General features: G+C 42.9%; 1 protein-coding gene across 2 annotated transcripts in view; it reads left to right on the forward strand.

Moving 5' to 3' along the window:
• Positions 1 to 3,480: 3,480 nt before the first annotated feature.
• Positions 3,481 to 20,487, forward strand: part of SPECC1L (sperm antigen with calponin homology and coiled-coil domains 1 like) — a 109,776-nt gene continuing 92,769 nt past the window's right edge. Inside the window, exon 1 of one of the 2 annotated variants that reach the window (XM_037158727.2) lies at positions 3,481 to 3,619. The gene's annotated coding sequence lies outside the window, so the exon portion shown is untranslated. Of the gene's footprint in view, positions 3,620 to 7,279; positions 7,504 to 20,487 lie in introns of those variants that run through there. The other variant, XM_053664494.1, reaches the window with a different exon arrangement.

The raw sequence follows: 20,487 nt of genomic DNA on the forward strand, positions 1-20,487 counted from the left end.
ATAATACTCACTGTGCGTGCCACAGATACATGTGACCAGATGGATGAACCTCCCAGACCTAATGTTTGAGTGAAAGAAGGCAGACACAAAAGAACATACACTTGGCCCTGGCCGAGTAGCTAAGTTGGCTGGAGCGTTGTCCTGGTGTGCCAAGGTTGCAGGTTCAATCCCCAGTCAGGGCACAAACAAGAAGCAACCAATGAATGCATAAATAAGTGGAACAACAAATCAGTGTTTCTCTCTTTCTTTCTCTAAAATTAATTTTAAAAAAAAACAAAAGAAGAAACAAATACACACTTGTGATAGGCTGAATTAATGACTCCTAAAGATACCAGGTCCTACCCTGGAACCTGTAACCCCTGGAACCTGTAAAACCATTGCCTTATTTGAAAAAGGCATTTGCAGATGTGACAAATTAAGGATCTTGTGGTGGGGGATTATCCAGACAGGCCCTAAATGCCATCACAAGTGTCCTGATGAGAAAGAAGCAGAGGGAGATTTCACACACACACACACACACACACACACACACACACACACACACACACACGGAGAAGCATAGACGGAGGCAGAGATGCAGCCGCAAGCGAAGGACTACCAAGGAATTCAGGCAGCTGGCAGATGGCAGAAGAGGCGCAGAAGGATCCTGTCCTAGGGCCTTTGGAGGAAGCTCAGAGCCGCTGACACCCCGATGTCAAACTTCCAGCCTCCAGAATGATGAGACAATACACATTCCTGTTGTTTTAAGTCACCTATGTCGTAGTAATTTGCTACAGAGGCCTTAGGAAACCAATACAATATGATTCCACTTTTTTAAAGTTCAACATCAGCCATGGCTGGTGTGGCTCAGTGGACTGAGTGCCGCTGGCCTGTGGACTGAAAGGTCGCTGGTTTGGTTCCTGGTCAGGAACAAGCCTGGGTTTATGGGTCTGGTCCAGGGCTGGGGCTGTACAAAAGGCATCAATCGATGTTTCTCTTGCACATTGATGTTTCTTTCCCTTCTTTTCCCTCTCTTATAAAATCTATTAAAAAAATCAAAATCAGGCCTGTGCAGGTACTCAGTGGGTTATGGTGTTGTGGTATAGAGTGTTGTCCCTATATACCAAGGCTGTGAGTTCGAGTCCCTGGTCAGGGCACATACAAGAATCAACCAATGAATGCATAAATAAGTGGAACAATAAATCATCATTTTCCTCTCTCTCTCTCTCTAAAGTCAACAAAAAAGAAAAATTTTTAAAGTTCAAAATCAGTCCATATTAATCCTGAGTTAGTTGTCAGAATGGTTATGTTTGAGGATGTATTTGCAGGGAAAACTGGTAAAGTTCTTTTTTTTTGACTTTCACTTTTTGATGCCTCATTGAGGTGTACATTTATTCTGTGCCCTTTAAAATAGAAAAAGTATCTTTAACACTGTGTGTGGCTTGTGAGTACCACGGGGTGATGGCAAGTGCCTGGGACCAGCGTTCTGTTCTGTTCCTGCCACTCCCTGAGAGGGTGGCCTTGGGTAAGTGAAACAACCTCTCTGAGCCTCAAGTCTGTCCTCTGTACCGTTCTTACAGGGTTGGCACAAGGACCTGATGTATGCTGAGTCCTTTTTGAACTGTAAATGCCTAAACAGATGCAACATTAATACACCTCACATTTACCAAACACATGCTGGGTGCTGGACATCACGCCAAGCCCTCTGCACGCATTATCCCACTTCATTCCCACAACAACCCATTACAACACCCATTCTGTGAAAAACTGAGGCACAAAGACAGAAAGTTACTAGAGGGTAGAGCCAGGATTCAAACCTAGGCTGTTGGGATATAAGGACCAGGGCTTAGACCTACACTAGGGTTGGATGATTATTTTCAAAGCATTAAAACATCATGGCTATTCTGGTTTTTAAAAGAAAGGTACAGATTAGAATGTATAATAGACTACTATTTGTGTAAAAAAAAAGAGAGAAGCGGGTGAAATACCCATCTTTATTGGATATTTGTTAATATCCATATAGTATCTTCTGTCTCTGGATAGAAGTATCATAAAGTACCTTCTATTTCTAGAAGGGTATCAAGAAACTGAATATAGGCAGCTGCATCTGGAAAGATGAACTATAGGAATTGATGCTTTCTGAATTTTGAAATATGTAAATGTACTTGAAATGTGCTCAGAAAGAAATAAAAAATGAATAAAATTAAAACAAAAGCCATAAAGGAATTACGTTAACAATTTTATACAAATGACTGTCAAAACATCAACAAAACAGACACTTTCCTGCAAAAAAATCTAAAAATGACAGGGAAAAACAGAAATTCTGTCTAGACCCAGAAGCAATAAAGAACGAATGAAACACTTTTTTAAAAATCTGCCTCCTGCCCTGGCTTGTGTAGCTCAGTGGATTGAACACAGGCCTATGAAGTAAAGGGTCCTTGGTTGGATTCCCAGTCAGGGCACATGCCTGGGTTGCAGGCCAGGTCCCCAGTAGGGGACATATGAGAGGCAAACACACATTGATGTTTCTCTCCCACTCTTTCTCCTTCCCTTCCCCTCTCTCTAAAAATAAATAAATAAAAAGTATTTTTTAAAAATCTGCATCCTATCCCCTCAAAGACTTCACAACCAACAAAACCAATGAAAAACAGTAAACCTGGATGATTTCACAGGCAAGTTCAGTAAACATGAATAAGAACAGAAAATTCTTATCTTATATACAAGCATCCAGATAAAGAAAGCATCGACTTACTGTGTATTTATTACAAGCATAATCCTAAAGCATACAAGGACTGTACAAGAAAGCAAAAGTATAACACAGTCCCACTTATGGGTAAATAGGTAAAAATGCTACATAAGATATTAGCAACTGGTCTAGCAATGTATTAAAAATATATCAATACCAAGCAAGTTGTCCTTTTCCTAGGAAACTAAGATGATGTAATAAAAATCTACTAATGTATTTCAAACTATCAAAGGAAAAAAAACCTGTACAACTGTAACCTAACTGAACTTCCTTAAGTTGATAAATTATATTTAGCCTGATATTTTTTTTGTGGCTCACTTTTATTAGTGTTCCCTGATTCACCAGGAGCGCCACGAAGGCAGCACTTGCATGTTTGCATCCTCACTATCTAGCTCACGTTGGCACACTGTAAATGCGCAATGGTGGACCTTTGAGCTGAGTTAAACCTTTGAAACAAGGGAGCTCTACACCTATCACCTGTTCGCGTCCAGGGACACCTCCAAGACAATCTGCGAATTAGAGTTTCAGGGCGAGGCTTAACGCGTGCGCACTGGCTGCCCCAGCCACTTTCAAGACGGTCGGGTAGCAGGGCGCCTGCGCGACCCAAAACTAGGAGAAACGCAGGGGGCGGGGTGCTGTAGTAACCGGCGTCGAGGCGGGGGAAATGGGCGGGGCCTGAACGGCGCCTGCTCAGTCGGTGCTAGTCTTGTGGGGCCGGCAAGGGGCGGACCGAAGGCGGGGGCTGGGAGGGAGGTAGGGCGGGCCCGGCGATCGGCGCCGTGGGGTTGGCTAGTACGCTGAGGCCGGACTCAACGGATTCGGGCCGCGCCACCGGGCGACCTCGCCGCCCGGCCCAAGCCCGGAGCCAGCGAGCGAGCGAGGCGGCGCCGCGCGGTAAGAGCTAGGGCCTCGTCCCTTCAATAAGCTCGGGAGGGCCAGTCCGTATTCTCAGCGCCGCCTGCACGGCCAGGCCTCAGCGGCCCCGCAGATCCCGGCGGGCCCGCGCGTGCGCCATCTCCCTCCCGGACCCCCGCAGCTTGTCCCGCGCTTGCGCCGTGCCCCTCCCTGGGCTCCCGGGCCGACTCGCTGCCAGAACGGTGGACCGTGGGTCTGCGGACCGCCAATGACTGGTGTTGGGGCCTGGTATTGGTCCCTCTAACAGCTGGTACTCTCCGAGGCGACGAGCCGGGCGCAACACTCGCATTTTGCTTTCTCTGTGCCCCAGGAGAGGCCGGGGCAGCCGCCTCACCGCCGTGGTCCCGTGTCCCCGTGTCCCCGTGTCCCCTGCGGGAAAGCGCTGCTCCGGGGCCCCGAGAACGCGGGCGGCGGACTCCGGGCCTCCTGCGTGCTTAGCTTCAGCACAGACTCGCGCCTCTACCCATCCTCGTCCCGCTCCGCAGGGGGGGTCAGCCCGAGACCGGCGAAATGTCCCTTTTCCTTGAGACCTGGTTAGTTGCATCAGGTTGGATGCGTTTTGCTAAGGGAAAATTGGCGTCTCCCGGAATCCGGTAATTGTGTACTTTAAGCGGTTATGTTTAAAACACTGTAGTTCATTCTTGGATAGCTCCCATGGAGATGTCTGGAAAAAGAAATCACTTTCCACTTAGTTCCAGCCTGTTTACTAGACCAAGTAAGAATTACTGTCATCGTTCAAATGCAGAGAACCTTCGTTTGTTAGTGCCTTTAATTATTTGCCGGCGAGTACAGGAGGGCCCAGGAAAAAATCCCATAAATTCGCTGCCCTATTTTGATTATAGGGAAATGTGTATTGTATAAAGAGCTATTGATAATGTTTTCCTGAGTTTACAACAGATTTAAAAACTAAACAATGTTGCAGAGTCCAACTGCGTTTTGCTGTTACCCAGGAGGATGCATCTTGAGATGAAATCAGAACTGTGCTCTTAGACATCAGCATAATACATACAGTACGTAAAGTAAGCACATCAGTACTGAAGGGTGTGCGGTGCGACAGAAGAAATGGAGTATTGATCTGGATAAGATTGTTTCCATAAAGAAATGGCTGATCCAAGAATTCGTTCTCTGGTGTCTTTTTCCCTCTGATTTAGTATGCACCAAGCGGAGTCTTTCAGACTCAGCAGCTTTGGTAGCTGGAGAATGCTACTTAATTGCCATTGTAGTCCAGGTTCTTGGGGATTTTCTCTCGACATTTTCAGTACGAAAGTGAATATTCTGCCATAGGAAAGCTTTCTCGCTGTGCCTTGGTAATAGTCCAAATATCTTGGTGTCAGTCAAGTGCAGTGTAGTGAGCAGATACTAATCATAGCAGTTGTGATTAAGGTGAAGTTTGTATCAAAACTTCCATTTTAAACTTGGACTTCTAGTATGTATGTCGGCAGTGCAATATGTCATCTTGAGATGGAATTTCTCTGGAGCAGAGGTGCTCCTTGTAACTGACTGATATAGTACCTTTTATATTTCAGGTGACTCCGATGATGGTATTGCTTCAGTTCAAAATTACTGTCAGAGTTGGGTTTCCACAATCTGTAAGAGCTGCTGTAGAGCCGTGTACATATTTAAGTCACGTGGCTAACTTGTACGTGGTGTTATGCAGACTGTCTGGCTCAGTAGAGGAGCAGTGATAGGACGTCAGTAGGCTAAAGTTCTCTTGGCCTTACGGCTTTGGGCAAGTCTGTATTCTTTTCTGGACCTTCGTTTCCCCTAAGTGTGGGGTTGAACAGGGATGGAAAGGAGCTTGCGTTGCCAGTTTTCACATTTAATGGATCCTTGCTTACTGAGTTCTCTTCAGCTAGGGGGAATCCTCCATATGGGGAGAGCTGGTCTTCTCACCAGCTCCATGGCGAGAAGGTCCCTCCTCAAGGATGGGGAGGGGAGGCATCATGAGTTGGTGAGGAAACATTTTGGAAGACGCTTGGTTAGGCCCCTCAAATGGAATGTTGAGCGGGCCTTGGCTTATTGAGAAAAATAAGAACAGTATTTTTTTCATAAAACTAAATTTATTCAATTAAAGAACTGCCCTTTCTAAAAATATTTGTCATTTTCCGGTGTTAAAATTAAGCATCTTTTATGAAATCAGGGTGATTGTAAATGGCAAATCAAGGTTGGTTTTCTTATCAGAATAAGATATTTTCAGAAATAAGGATCTAACCATTATGTTGTACACCTGAAACTATACAAAATAATATTTAATGTAAACTATAATTGAAAAACGATTTTTAATCTAAAAACTTTTTAAAGATTTTATTTATTTATTTTTAGAGAGAGGGGGAGGGAGGGAAAAAGGGAGAGAAACATCAATGTGTGGTTGCCTCTCACGTGGCTCCCACTGGGGACCTGGACCACAACCCAGGCAAGTGCCCTGACTGAGAATCGAACTGGCAACATTTTGGATTGCAGCCTGTACCCAATCCACTGAACTACACCAGCCAGAGCTAATAAAAAAATTCTTTAATTTATAAAAGAGAGTCTAGAATCTATTGCTTTGTTGTTAAGGAGTTTAGGGAAAAGTTCCTGAAACTTTTGCTGCTAAGAAGATTAAAATATAGATTATTTTTAAAGAGTAAATCTGAATTTGTGGTCATTAGTCATAATCCACCAGGAACCAAGAAAGCTCTGTTAAATTTGCTTGGTATTCAAGATGTTCTTACTTCTGATCATTTTTTTCCTACTGAATATAAAATGCCAGGATTTTTTTCATGTGTGCTTACGCCAACAGAATGAGCCTAGGAAATTCCTCCTGGTGGTTGGGGTCGTTCCTGCAGAACAGAGCAGCTGTGGAGTTGAAGAACCCCCGTGGGAGTTCTCCATCAGCTCAGACATCTTCTGTTAGTGTTGTGGCCCGAGTCTTTTACTACGGAACAACACGGCCATCGAGAATTAGGCTTACACATTGTATTTCAGATATGCTGAGGGGCACCAGTGGCTGTGGTCTGTTCCAAAGTGAATGTAACAGATGATTTGTTTGTTTTTGAAGTCATTAAAATTGATTTTGGTCTGCTGTTAATAGAAGATAAGATTTAGTTATAAATCAGATAAGATTTAGAGTTACAAGTCTTTTATTTTGTACTCACAAAATGACTGTGTATCAAAATGTGCCAAACATACATTTTAAAAATGTCTCGAATTAGTATTGCCGTCTATAATTCTTCATAATACTCATTTCTACATTTGGAGGACTGACTGCTATGAGTCCTCCATCTTCAAAGAATAAGGTGGTAACCCCTTAAAGGAAATGTGTGCGCAAGAGGAGAGGGTACACATGTGTTAACAGTGTTTTTCCTGACCTTTCCCCACATCTTCATTGTTCTTTATTCTTGGTTAAATCCTGAGGCTTGTTCCTGCCTCTGTCTTTCCAGAGCAGTAATCTGCTCACAGTCCCCCAGCCCCGTCACTTGCACCTCCACAATATAAAGTCCTTCCGTGGCTCCCACGGTCTTCATAACCAGGCCTGCCAGTCCTTAGTGTGGTATCCAGGGCACTTCACCACCAGGCTCTGGCCTCCACTCTCATCCTTCCCCCCATCGCTTTTTAGGTGCTTCATTGAGCTTTGCTGAACAACTCTTGGTCCTTTGAACTCTCTCCATTCTCCTTGGTTTCCTCTGCTGGAATGTTCTCTCACTTCATCTGTGTATCACCTTCAACAGTCAGCTCAGATACTACGTTGCCGGGAAGAGGTCCCTTATCCTGTCTCCTGCGACTTGTCCAGTGCCCTGGTAATTAGGATTCGGCACCCTGGGTTTTGTCCTGTTCCCATCACCAGCCAGTGACACCACAGTGCACAGCAGACTGTATGGCTCAAGGTAATGTCATTGCACCTGCTGGACGCAGTATGTGCTGGACATGTCAGTGGATGACCTAGTTCCTGCCCTGAAGGAGCTTCTCACTGTAGGTACACTTGACCTTTCCAGCCTAGAGACACCTCCCAGTCATGCATATCAGCTTGCAGAGTCCATTTAATTGTATCTTAGTGTCTAATTAAAATCTTATTTCCTGAAGAAGACTGTCTCTAATGTCTTGTGTCATTTGGAAACCGGATGAGTATTGTCCTCATGTCCAGCCCTAGAAGCAGTGAGTGTTCTGTTTCCCCTTCCCCCTGTGTGCCTTCCACCTTGAGTTTATTTTGTTTTTTAAATCTGATGTGTTTGGACAGCAAATGTGGTTAAGATAATAGATTTCAAGTTTATCTATTGTGCGTGTAGCCCAGGGAAAACAAAAGAAAGTCACAGGGGAAAGTACTTTGTCCCTTTTTAAAAAAAGTTCCACATTATACTTCTTTTCAAAAGAACTGAGCTTATGTAGAAGAAAATAAAAAGACCTTGGTCAAGCTCAGGAAAGAGGCAGAGAAACTGGCAGTGGGGTTAAGATGTATCAAGCCATACCTGTTAAAAATTAAAATTGTCCCTTTTCTCCTTTCTTCCGACTCATGTTCTAGAGAAAAGTCCCAAGTCCCCCGTTTTCCAGTGGCACCTCTTCCACCAGGAACTCCCACGGCTGTCTGTTGGGGCTTCTTTTTTCCAGAACAGTGGCAGTCGGACACTTTATCCCAGGAGATGCCCCTTTCTCTCACTTAGGAGACACCAGTGTCCTGAGTCCCACCCCCTCATTTCCCTGGAGGCTTCTCCTTGTCATGTTTTGGGTCGACCCACCAGGCCTAAGGATTCTTCAGTAAGAGCTATTGAATCTTCTGCTTGCATATATAAATGGGGTGGCCTCAATAATATTTAACGATAACTCGTTTGGTTCATTCTTGTAAGGCATGTATCCTCACTCCTTCCATATTATTTTAAACAAAGTGACAATGAAGTATGAAATTGGAATTCATATTTTTTTTCTTATACTTTTCCTAAGGAGTTTTTAAAAACTAAATAAAAATGGAAGAGTGTATGTTGTGATGGTAGGCTAAGGAGAGGATTCACTAAAAAAGTATGAGATTTTCTGATAAAAGGCTAATACAGTATTTACTTTCTCACCCAAGGCTTATTATTTTCAGAGATGACCATCCAAGGTTATTGGTAACTAGGTTATTGGTAACTGTATTTTGTTCCAAAATATTGGAACATATTTTGTTCCCAGTTACATGTGATTGCGCAAAACACAGAAAGCTAGCTAGGTGTTGCATTTGCGTGGCCAGAGGAAGCTGTATACTGCAAATGGGAGGAGAGGGTGGTCATCAGTGGCAACTTCTGCACTGATGTCCGAGAGTGACATCTGAGAAAGATCTTTATTAAAAAAAATTGTCAGAACCCAGCACTTAGATATTTATTCACTGATCAAGTCTCTGCCATGCGGTGTCAGAAGGGAGGTTGGGAGATGTAAAATGATGGGTGTAGCTCAACTGAAGAAGAGGTTGCATTTAGGTAAGAAACAGGCAAAGGGAGAATGTAAGCTGGGAGACTTCTCCCACTTAAGTACAATATGAAGCTGTTTAAAATAACTGAAGTTATACTGCCATTGTTCGGAGCCATTGGAGGTGAGCCCTCGTGAGCATCTAAGTTGCCAAATGAGGTCAGCGCAGGAACTTCATGTTTCAGCTGATGTCAGATCGTGCGGCAGGATGCCTTTGTGAGTGAGGGGCAGGGTGTACCTGCTCTGCAAGGCCGCCCGTTCGATGTGCAGGCGTCTCTGATGAGCTGCCCTGGAATCTGTCCCGCGGTAACTTTCACTAGTCCCGTTTCTGCCTCTTGGATCTCAAATTTGAAAACAGCTATTTCTACTTGCTGAGTTTGAAAGTCTCCCTCTGGGTTGTGTTTAGAGCCTTCTGGATTGGAGATAGGCTGAGTTTTAGAGTCTCACCTGTTCTAGAAGAGCACATCATGCTGCACGGGCCCTCTGAGGAGCACAGGGCCTGACCAGGTTGCTGTGCTCCCGGACCCAGACTGTGCAGCTCGGGTGATGGGCTGCAGGCACACCCGAGGAGCAGCCCTTCACACTGTCAAGTGGGGCTCAGGGAGCTTGTTGTCCGCCAAGACTCCCATGTTGCTTCACAGAAGGAAGCCTTCTGGAGACCTTCTTCCACAGTTTTTCTGTACTGGGAACTTGTGGACAATAAGATCAAACCCTGACCTTTGATAGTACCCGCACCCTTCCAGAATCAGCTTCTTTTTGGTTGAATTTAAGTTGGAGATGCTCTCATAAATAAATGAGTGATGGATGTGTAAATTAACTAGATGGTGGGAATTTTTTCAGAATGCATATGTATATTGATCACCATGATATACACTTTATAAATATTTCATAATTTTGTCAATTGTATCTCAGTAAAGCTGAAAAAAAATTGGAGGTGAAACAATTGAGTCTGCAGAAGGTCAGGATTTCCTAAGCGGAACTCGAGTCGCAGGTATACAGTCCATCTTTCTTACTTTTTCCCAGTGGTGTGCGAAGATGGTAGTGACCCCTGGGTCTTAGGCCCACCAGGTTTGCCACTTGTTTAGTGTATCAGCTCGGGGGAGTCACGACCGCTGGTGAGCTGAGCTGTTCCGGTTGAACCTTTGCTGTGCCCCTCTTTTTAGGCCTCCCTCTCAGTGAAGTGGGGACTGCCCCTTCCCTGCTAGTGTCTCCTTAACCACAGTCAGTGAGAGTCTCAGTTGTTGGCTTGACAGATTTTCTTCTCTTTTCCTCCTGCTCTTCGTCAGCATTTTCTTAATTTCTTTCTCGAATTTTGCTGGCTCAAGGTGTAATCTGGAGAGGCGTTCTTCTGCTGTTCATCTGTAGCGCTGACATATGTAATGATGGAGAGAAACATTGATCAGTCAGTTGCCTTTCTTACATGCCACACCCGGGGATGGAACCTGCAACCCAGGCATGTGTCCTGATGGAACTCAAACCCACAGCCTTTTGGTCTGCAGGACGACACTCCAACCGAGTGAGTCACACTGGCCAGGGCTATATGGAAGTTTTTAATATTATGAAATATACTTTTGCTTTTCCCCCCAACCATTTAAAATGCAAAATATATTCTTTTTTGTGTGTGTGAACTGTACAAAAATAAGTCATAGGCTGCTTTTGGCCTGTGCACTGTAGTTGGTTGATCCCTGCCCTGGAGAAAAGGGAAGCAGTGAGGCCTGGTGAGAGGGACTGGGACCCGAGGTGGTTTGAAGGAGGAAACCATTTTTGTGATACAGTGAAGGGTATTTTGTGTTTATGTGTGCCTGAAAGTGTCTCAGTCTCTATTACAAGGAAACAAAATCCTCTTCACTGTGGGAAATTTCAGACATATACAAAAGAGGAAATAACATAATGAAAAGCCAGTGGTGATGTAGTCGTCACCCAGCTTCAACATTTGGTATTAATTCTAGGCTGTTTGCATTTCTACATGAATTTTTTAGTCAATTTGTCAGTTTCTACAAAAAAGCCTGCTGGAAATTTTGATTTGAATTGTCTTGAATGTGTAGATAAATGTTGGCTTCCTAACAGCATTGAATGTGTTATATCTTTCAATTTATTCAGATCTTAAATTTATCTTAGCGGTGTTTTATAGTTTTCAGTGTACAGAAAACTGTACCCATGAGTATTTCATATACTTTGGAGTTATTGTAAATACTGTTTTTACAAACTTTCGTTTCTAGTTGTTCATTGGTATAATACAGAAATATGATCGGTATTTGTGAACTGATCTTATGTTCCGAGGTCTTGCTGTACTCACTCTAGGAGCAGCTTTTTTCGGTAGATTCCATTGGATGTTTCATCAATGGTGTCTGCAAATATGGAGTGTTACTTCTTCCTTCCTAATCTGAACGCCTTTATTTCATTTTCTTGCTTTACTGCATTCAGAACCTCTCGTGCAATGATGAGTAGAGGTGGTGAGAGCAGATTTCCTTGTCTCACCCTCAGTACAGGAGGAGAGCATGCAGTCTCAGGGCATCGGGTCCGATCTTAACCCTGGGTGTTTCAGAGGCACTTTATATCGGTTGAGTAGGATCCCTTCTACTCCTGTTTTAATTAGAGTTGTTTTTTTTTAATCAGGAATGAATATCAGTTCTTGTCTAGTGCTTTTTCTGTATCTGTTGAGATTGTCCTGTTTTTTCTTTCTTAGTTTATGAGGTGAGTTGCATTGATTTTTGACTTTAAACCAACCTTGCATTTGTGGGGTGAACCCTACTTGGTTGTGATGTGTTATTCTTTTTTCTAGGTTGTTGGGTTTAATTTGTTAAAAGTCTGCTTAGAATTTTTACATTTATTTTCATGAGACATACTGACCTGTAGTTTTATTTTTTGGTAATGTCTTTGTCAGGTTTTAGTACTATTAATGCCAGTTCGTAGAATGAGTTGGGAAATGTTCTGTTCTTAATTTTTTAAGAGTGTATGTAGAGTTTGTTTCATTTCCTCTTTAAATATTTACTAAAATTCCTTAGTGAATACATCTGAGCCTGGAAGGTTTTTTTATGAGAAAGTTTTTAACTATGAATTCAATTTCTCTAATAAGTATAGGGCTATTCAGGTCATTACTTCTTGAGTGTTTGATAGTTGCCTTTCAAGGAATTTTATTTCATCTAAGTTGTTGATTTTGTTTGCATAAAGTTGTTCATAGTATTCTTTTATTATCTTTTTTAAAATATTTAATTTATTTTTAGAGAGGGGAAGGGAGGGAGAAAGAGAGAAACATCAATGTGTGATTGCATCTTGTGTGCCCCCTACTGGAGACCTGGCATGGACCCAGGCATGTGCTCTAGACTGGGAAAAGAACTGGCAACCCTTTGGTTGGTAGGCCCAGTCAGTTCACTGAGCCACACCAGCCAGGGCCTTATTATCTTTTTATAGCTTTAGAATCTGTAGGGTTGTTACTGCTCTCATTCGTGATGTTGATAATTTGTGTCATCTTTTTTTTCTTCTGATGTGTGGTTTGAAGTTTGTCAATATTATTGATCTTTTCAAAGAACCCACTTTAGGTTTCATTGATCTTTTTTCACCTTTTTTGTTTAATTGATTTTTTTGCTTAAATCTTTATTTTTTTCTTCTGCTTATTTTGATTTTCATTTGCTCTTTTTCTTGTTTCTTAAGGTAGAAGCTGGTGTATTGATTGAGGCCTTTGTCTTTTCTAATGTAGGTCTTTAGAGTTACAGATTTTTCCTTAAGTACTACTTTAGGGACATTCTACATATTTTGATATGTTATATTGATTTTGTTCAAAATACACTCCTAATTTCCTTTTTTATTTCTTTGAGTCATGGATTATTTAGAAATGTGTTAGCTTCCAAGTATTTGAGAATTTCCCAGAGTTCTTTCTGTTATTTTCTAAGAGTTTCATGTCTTTTACTTTAAATCTAAAGCTGGAAATGATGCCCTGGCTGGTATGGTTCAATGGATTGAGTGTCTGCCTGCAAACTGAATGTCACCCGCTGGATTACTAGTCAGGGTACATGCCTCAGTTGTGGGCCAGGTCCTGTGTAGAGGGCATGTGAGAGGCAACTGCATATTGATGTTTCTCTACCTCTTTCTTCCTCCTTTTCCCTCTCTGTAAAAATAAATAAATAAAATCTTTAAAAAAGAGAAAGAAAGCTGTGATAGGCTGAAAGCTACGCCTCTTGCTCCAGTTAGCCAAGTTGTGTATGTGAAGGAAATTAAAAGTGCCACTTCAGTGAATTCACGAATGAATGATGAGAGTGAAACAGCCTGTGGCTGATACGGAGGAAGTTCTTAATGGTCTGGATAGAATATCAAACCAGCCACAAAAGTCCCTTAAGCCAAAGTCTAATCCAGACTCTTCAATTCCATGAAGGTTAAGGGAAGTGAGGAAAATGCAAAAGAAAAGTCTGAAGCCACCAGAGGTTGGTCTGTGTAAGGAAAGAAGCCATCTCTATAATGTAAAAGTTAAGGTGAAGCAGTAAGTGCTGTTGGAGACGCTACAGCACGTTATCCAAACGATGTAGCTAAATAATCAAGGAAGGTGGCTACACTAAACAACAGACTTGCAATGTAGAGAAAACAGCCTTATATTGAAGAAGATGCCACCTAGGACTTGCACGGCTAGAGAGAAGTGAGCGCTGGCTTCAGTGCTTCAAAGGACAGGTTGACTCTTTTGTTAGGAGCTGATGCAGCTGCTGACTTGAAGTTGAAGCCAGTGCTCATTCACCGTTCCAGAAGTCCAAGGTTCCTAAAGAATTGTACTAAATTCCTCTGCCTGTGCTCTACAGATGGAATGACAGAGCCTGGATGACAGCACATCTGCTTACAACATGGCTTACTGAATATTTTAAGCCACTGTCGAGACCTGCTGCCTGGGAGAGAAGATTCCTTTCATAATATTATTGCTCATTGACAATACACCTGGTCACCCAGGAGTTCTGATGGAGCTGTACAATGAGATTAATGTTGTTTTCATGCCTGCCAACACAACACCCATTCTGCAGCCCGTGGATCAAGGAGTCAGTTCAATTTTCAAGTCTGTTATTTCAGAAATACATTTCATAAGTCTATAGTTGTCATATATAGAGACTCCTCTGATGTATCTTGGCAAAGTAAATTAAAAACCTGGAAATAATTCACCATTCTAGATGCCATTCAGAACAGTTATGATTCATGGGAAGTGGTCAAGACACTAACGTTAAAAGGAGTTGGGAAGAAGTTGGCTCCAGCCATCAGGGATGACTTTGAGGGGTTCAGGACTGCAGTGGAGGAACTAACTGCAGATGTGGTGGAGGTAGCAACAGAAATAGAATTAGAAATGGAGCCTAAAAATGTGGTTGAATTACTACTACATTGTGATAAAACTAACAGATGACGAGTTGCTTCTTAAGTCTGAACAAAGGAGGTGGCTTATTGAGATGGAATCTGCTCCTTGTGAAGATGCTGTGAAGATTGTTGAAATGACAACAAAGGATTTAAAATACTACATAAACTTATCTGACAAAGCAGCAGCAGGGTTTGAGAGGGTGTACTCCAATTTTGAAAGTTCTGCTGTGGGTAAAATGCCATAAAACAGCATTGCCTCCTACAGAGAAATCATTGCGAAAGGAAGAGTTAATTGATATTGCAGACTGTATTGTTTCCTTATTCTGAGGAATTGCCACTGCCACCCCACCTTCAGCAATTATCTCCCTGATCATTTAGCACCCATCAACATCAAGGCAACACCCTCCAGCAGCTTATGACTAGCTGAGGGCTCAGATGATGTTTAGCAGTTCTAGCAATATAGCATTTCTTAAGGTTTGTGTATTAATTTTAGATGTAATGTGCATACTTAATAGACTATAGCATAATGTAACATAACCTATATGCACTGGGAAACTAAAAAGTCCACATGGCTCACTTTACTGTGGTGGTCTGGAACCTAGCCTGCAGTGTCTCCAAGGCGTGCTCGTTTGTACTCATTTATGCAGTAAGTCAGATTGGGTAGGCAGTATGCTCAGAGACTCGCAGTATGTGTAGAGGGTTTTGGTAATGTGTTGCACGTAGAAAATAGTGTTGAAGACTGCCATCTGCTGAGTTGGAGATAAGCTGCTGCTACATTTGTGTAGTAGTCTGTCATTTTTAACACCTGCTACTAGTGGTGACCTGTTACCGAAATTCGGAGTTTTTAACCTCATCTCTTATTGTTCTGAAATTCTACTTTTTGGGGAAATTGTCCTTTTTTAAAAAAATGGAATGAAGCATTAGAAGGAAACATTTATTTTATGTGTTCTGTTAATACCTGATTGGTTATGTTATATTGAGATTCTGACGTGCAATTGACTTTTACTGTTTGAACTCCCAATACATTACTCATTAAGACAAACAGTCTGACCCTAAACTGATAACAGCAGTACCAGTGTAATTGAGTTATATGGTGTGTCTCAGCATTTTAGTAAGGAAGTGTGGACCATGACATTTTGAACTCAGAAGGAAGTGCTCTCTGCTGTTTCCCTCTTTTTACCTCTGACATCCTCATGCTACCAATAATGAGTGAATAGAAATTCTCCACTCTGTTTCAGGATGTCTTAAAACAGGCTATGAACTGCTTTTTTTTTTTAAATTTTTAATTGTTCAAGTAAAGATTTCTGCCTTTTACTCCCATCCCAGCCCACGCTGTGAACTGTTTAACAGGAGATTAACTCACCTGTCTAGAAGGACTTACTAAGATTTCCTTCTGGCACTCATGTCCCTTTCAGCAGTGATTTGGACTGTTCGCATTCTGATTTCGTCTGTGTTTCTAGTGTTTGGCTCCATCCCCTACATAATTACTGTTCAAGGCACTGGCCCTGCCTCGCCTCACACAGCACTGCACACTGAGTGACACCCACGGGAGAGTCTGCACACACTGCCCTCTGAGGGTGTGCTGATGGTGCTGGAAGGTTTGGTCTGAGTGCTGGGGGCTTTGTGAGTAGGGGGACTGCGTGAGTATGGGTGCTGGGAGGGCTTCCCAGGGACTGGAGCTGGGCCTGTGCTTTGGAATTGGCTTTGGAGGGGGAGGGAGTTTCCAGTGAATGGGCTTTGGACGTAGGGGTGTAGTACCAGTTGGGACGAGCTTCATGAACCAGGTGGAGTGACTGGCACAGGGTGGCTAGTTTAACAAATGAGCCCCAGACCTGCTGCTTTAAACTTAGGCTCTTTGCTGGGGGGGTAGTCCCTAGAGTGGTATTTGAATTGTAGGTCAGGCTGTTTTGTGGAGGACTGACTGTCAATGTCAAGCAAAGGAACCGGGCTTAATATTCTTGCTGGTTACGGCCCAAGACTCCTTCCCTTCTTTTGGGTCATGGTTCACTCTGTGTTATTCCTTGTCTTCCACTGCCTTTCTTTTCCTCCCAGCTAGAGGATCTGTGCGCCAGGTCTGGGGTTGCCAGGTGAAATACAGGACGCCAATCACATTAGAATTTCAGATAAATAGTGAACGCTTTTTTAGTCTGAGTATGCCCCAAATGTCGCCTGGATAAACTGCTTTGAGGTGCATCTGTGTGCCAGTGCAAGAGCAGAGAGGCTGACCCTGGAAGAGGCGAGGACTGAGGTGGCGGCATTGGAGCCGAACTTGATGGGATGTGACATGTTAGTTCTCAGGCAAGACGACCGTCAGAGGCTTTCAGGGATAGGGACGCCTAGGAGCAGGAGTGCAAGTATTTGAAAGAGCTATGTTTGTGTATGAAAAAGAAAACTAGGTGGGGAGAGTGGGTGGGAGCCAGGCCTGGGGCAGCCTGTGGGCCCTGAGACATGACCAGGGACTGGCAGGGGAAGATTTGTGCGGCACGGGGTGGTGGGGGGGGGAGCCGTTGTGCTGCAGGAGAGCTGTAGGCAGGGGGGCTTCGGGTGGCTCTGTACTGACCCAGCCGAGCTTCCTCCCTGCCACTGAGAGAGGCCGAGCAGGACCCATGGGGGTGGAGGGACAGACTGGGGGCTGCTGTAAGCTCAACACCTTCCCTCAGTTGCCAAGGCCTGTCTCCATCATTCTGAAATGTCTCTGAAGACAGAGCACCCCAGAAGCCTTCTATAGCCACCCTTTGAGATGAAGGAAGTCAGCCAAGGGTGCTAGTGAGCTGTGGGGGAATGGCGTGGGGTTGGGAGTCACGCCTCTTCAGACCACGCTGGAGTGTTTGCCAGCTGGTCCCCCTTTGCCCAGTGGACCTGACGGTCACGCCCACCTTCTCCTATACAGGGGGATTGATTGAGTGTTTGGTTTAGAAAGACTTTCTTTGTGCCACTGGAAAAAAGTTCTCATCTAAAATTTGAAGCTTAGTCCTGGTGATGTGGCTCTGTTGTTGGAGCGATGATGTCCTGTGGACCAACCCATCTTGGGTTGGGTTTCCAGTGAGGGTGCATCCTGGGCTGCGGTCGGACCCCTGGTTGGGTGCATACAGAAAGGCAGCCTGGCAGCCAGGCAGTCAGTCTCCCCCTCTCTCCCTCCGCCAGCCCCCACTTAAAAAAAAGCAACGAAAAAATGTCCTCGGGTAAAGAATCAAAAAATAAAATTAAATTTTAACTTACCATTTTTAAAGGATTTTTAGTGATACACTTCAGTGACTAGTGAAATACAAAAGACAGTGTTTCATTTTCTATTTCAGATCAGTGTTATAAATATACAAATATATGAAATTGGTATTTTAAATTCAAATATGGCTGACAGTTAATTTTATGAATACAGTGTTTCACAAGTTTATAACTGCCTGCCAAAAATCTGAGCACAAAGCCATGGTTTGCAAGAATCCTGAATTAACATTTTCTTTTTATAAATATTCAGAAACCTTGGCTGACAGGGGAGTAGCCAGAGGAGACTCAGAATTTCTTGCAGTCTTGGATTCTGAATTTTGGGAACCAATTTGTTTTGGACTATATTTGGAAAAATCATTTGTGTACTGTAGCCAGAAATTCTTTTAGGCTGCCCTTTTCCAGCCTTGTCACTTGTCTGGAATGTTAAGTATTGTCAGTTTAACGGCCTCTTAGCAGCTTGTGTTACAAAGAGAGATCTCTAGAAATGGATCTGAAGAGATCTTGGTATGAGATTAGGTGTTTTGTTTTATTCTTTGGAAAGCAGTAAGAAGACGACTTATGGTTCTAAGCTTGAAAACTCCAAGGAGCTTCTAGTTGTTTCTAAATATTTTCTTGAGTTAAATCATGTCAAATAATAGAGAAAAACCATAAATGAGTATGAGTGGGCTATTCTGTGGCCAGCACCAGTGTAGAGTTGTGCTTTTGAATTTTTGTTGCTGATAATTAACTCCTTTTTTCTAGCATCCTGTTATCATAATTATAAAGAAAGAGCTCCAACTTTGGGCAAGCTGCCGGCCTCAGTTTCTTCTTCCTTTCCAACCACACAGGGTGATTATGAGAGTCAAATGCACTAGTGCCGGTGCTCGAGCCTCCCTGCTGGCCAGCTGGCGGTCTCCGGGCAGCTCACTCTGGTATTTAAACAACAGCAACATGGGCAGAGTGTCTCAGCCTCCTCATTACTCTCTGACTCTCTCTCTCTTTTACAAAGTCAAATATTTGGAAAGTTTTATCCTCATCTCCTACTCAACTTTTCTTCCCATTTCAGTGCAGTCTGATTTGGCCTCTGTGCCTCCACTGGGAGCCGTGTTGGCCTGGTTTGCCAGCACCTCCTTGTCTCTGACTTGGGAGCCCATGTGGGCGTGGTTGAAAAGCTTGGTCTTTCCGGTGTCGTTTCACAGAGTGTGGCCCAGCACAGAGGAGCTTCTTTCTACTCCTTTCGTGCCCATGAACATGGTTAGGGGAGTGCACACTTGGAATGAGGAGGGGACTTGGGTGAAGTTCCTTCCTTCGCAGGGCTGGCGATGGAAGTGGAGCAGAGGCAGATCTAAGTGCCTTCTTTCCTCAGCAACTTGTTGGTGTTACTGATTTCTGGAGACAGAACTGCCATATTGAATGGCATACTTGCTGATAATCACACCCTGATTTTTTATGCCTAATTTTAGGCATTAAATAAAATGTGTTTTTAAAATGAGAAAATGCCATGTTATGATAAAAATAAGCATATAAAATGTTCAGTAAGAATTGAAGTATTTTGAGCAGAAATGGACATTGCTATGTGGATTCAGATACACCTGAAGGCAGCTCACCTGGACTTCTCCCACCTTCCTGTCTCTGTTCTGTGCACCTCAAACACACACCCTCTTACACCTGTGCAGTTTTGTGGGTTTGTTTTTAACATGACCAGGTTCAGGCTATTTGTCTGAGTAAGCCTCGAATCCCACTCCAAGTCTGCCTTTAAAATGTATATATTACAACGCACTTTTTCTTTCTTTTTTTCTAAAGATTTTATTTATTTTTATTTATTATTATTTTTTAAGTTTTATTTATTTATCTTTAGAGGGGAAGAGAAGGAGAGAGAGAGAGAAACATCAATGTATGATTGCTTTTCGTGCGTCCCCTGCTGGGAACTGACCTGCAGGGAACTGGCCTGCAACCCAGGCATGTGCCCTGACTGGGAATCAAACTGGTGACCCTTTGGTTCACAGCCCATGCTTAATCCACTGAGCTATACCAGCCAGGGCTAATGCATTTTTTCTGATTGTGTGTTATAATTCACAATAAGGTTAAAAACATGTATACGATAAGGGATTCAGTATAAGATCAGCCTAGTGCATTCTGATTTATTTAATTAAAGCATCTTTTATTCACTCTTTTCGATGTTTTGTTTGGTTTTTGTAGTATACATGCTTTTATCAGATTGGTTATTGGTTTTGATTCATTTAGCAATATCTACTTACTCCAGTGTAGCTAATTTGCTAAATTTTAGTTTTTCCTCGACTCTGTTCTTAGTTTACACTTTTAACATGATCCCTACACTTTAAATATGGAATTTGTGACATAAGAGAGAAAAATATATTTAGATTGCTGAGGTCAAAACCCTTTTTGGATTTTTTTTTAAACATTTTATTTATTTCATATTTTTAGAGAGAGGGGAAGGGAAGGAGAAAGGGTGGGAAAGAAACATCCATGTGTGGCTGCTTCTCATGTGCCCCCTACTGGGGACCCGGCCTGCAACCCAGGCATGTGCCCTGACTGGGAATCAAACCAGTGACCATTTGCTTCACAGGCCCGTGCTCATTCCACTGAGCCACACCAGCCAGGGCCCTTTTTGGATTTTTAATGGGATATTGATAGGCATAAAAAGTCATAACTAATAAGCAATTTTTTTAAAAAGTTTTGTGTAGAATTGTACCTCTGAAACATATCATTTTATTAATCATTGCCACCCCAATGAATTCAATTAAAAAGTTTTATTCTTGGTTCTGAGGCACAAATTGTAAAACAATTTGAAAAAATTATTGATTGATTTTAGAGAGAGGGAGAAATATCGATTTGTTGTTCCACTTATTTATGCATTCGTTTGTTGATTCTTCTATGTGCCCTGACCAGGGATA

This window comes from Artibeus jamaicensis, unplaced genomic scaffold, assembly GCF_021234435.1.
Source record: "Artibeus jamaicensis isolate MK-2021 breed Jamaican fruit bat unplaced genomic scaffold, CSHL_Jam_final contig_1128, whole genome shotgun sequence".
In the NCBI taxonomy this organism is placed as follows: domain Eukaryota; kingdom Metazoa; phylum Chordata; class Mammalia; order Chiroptera; family Phyllostomidae; genus Artibeus; species Artibeus jamaicensis.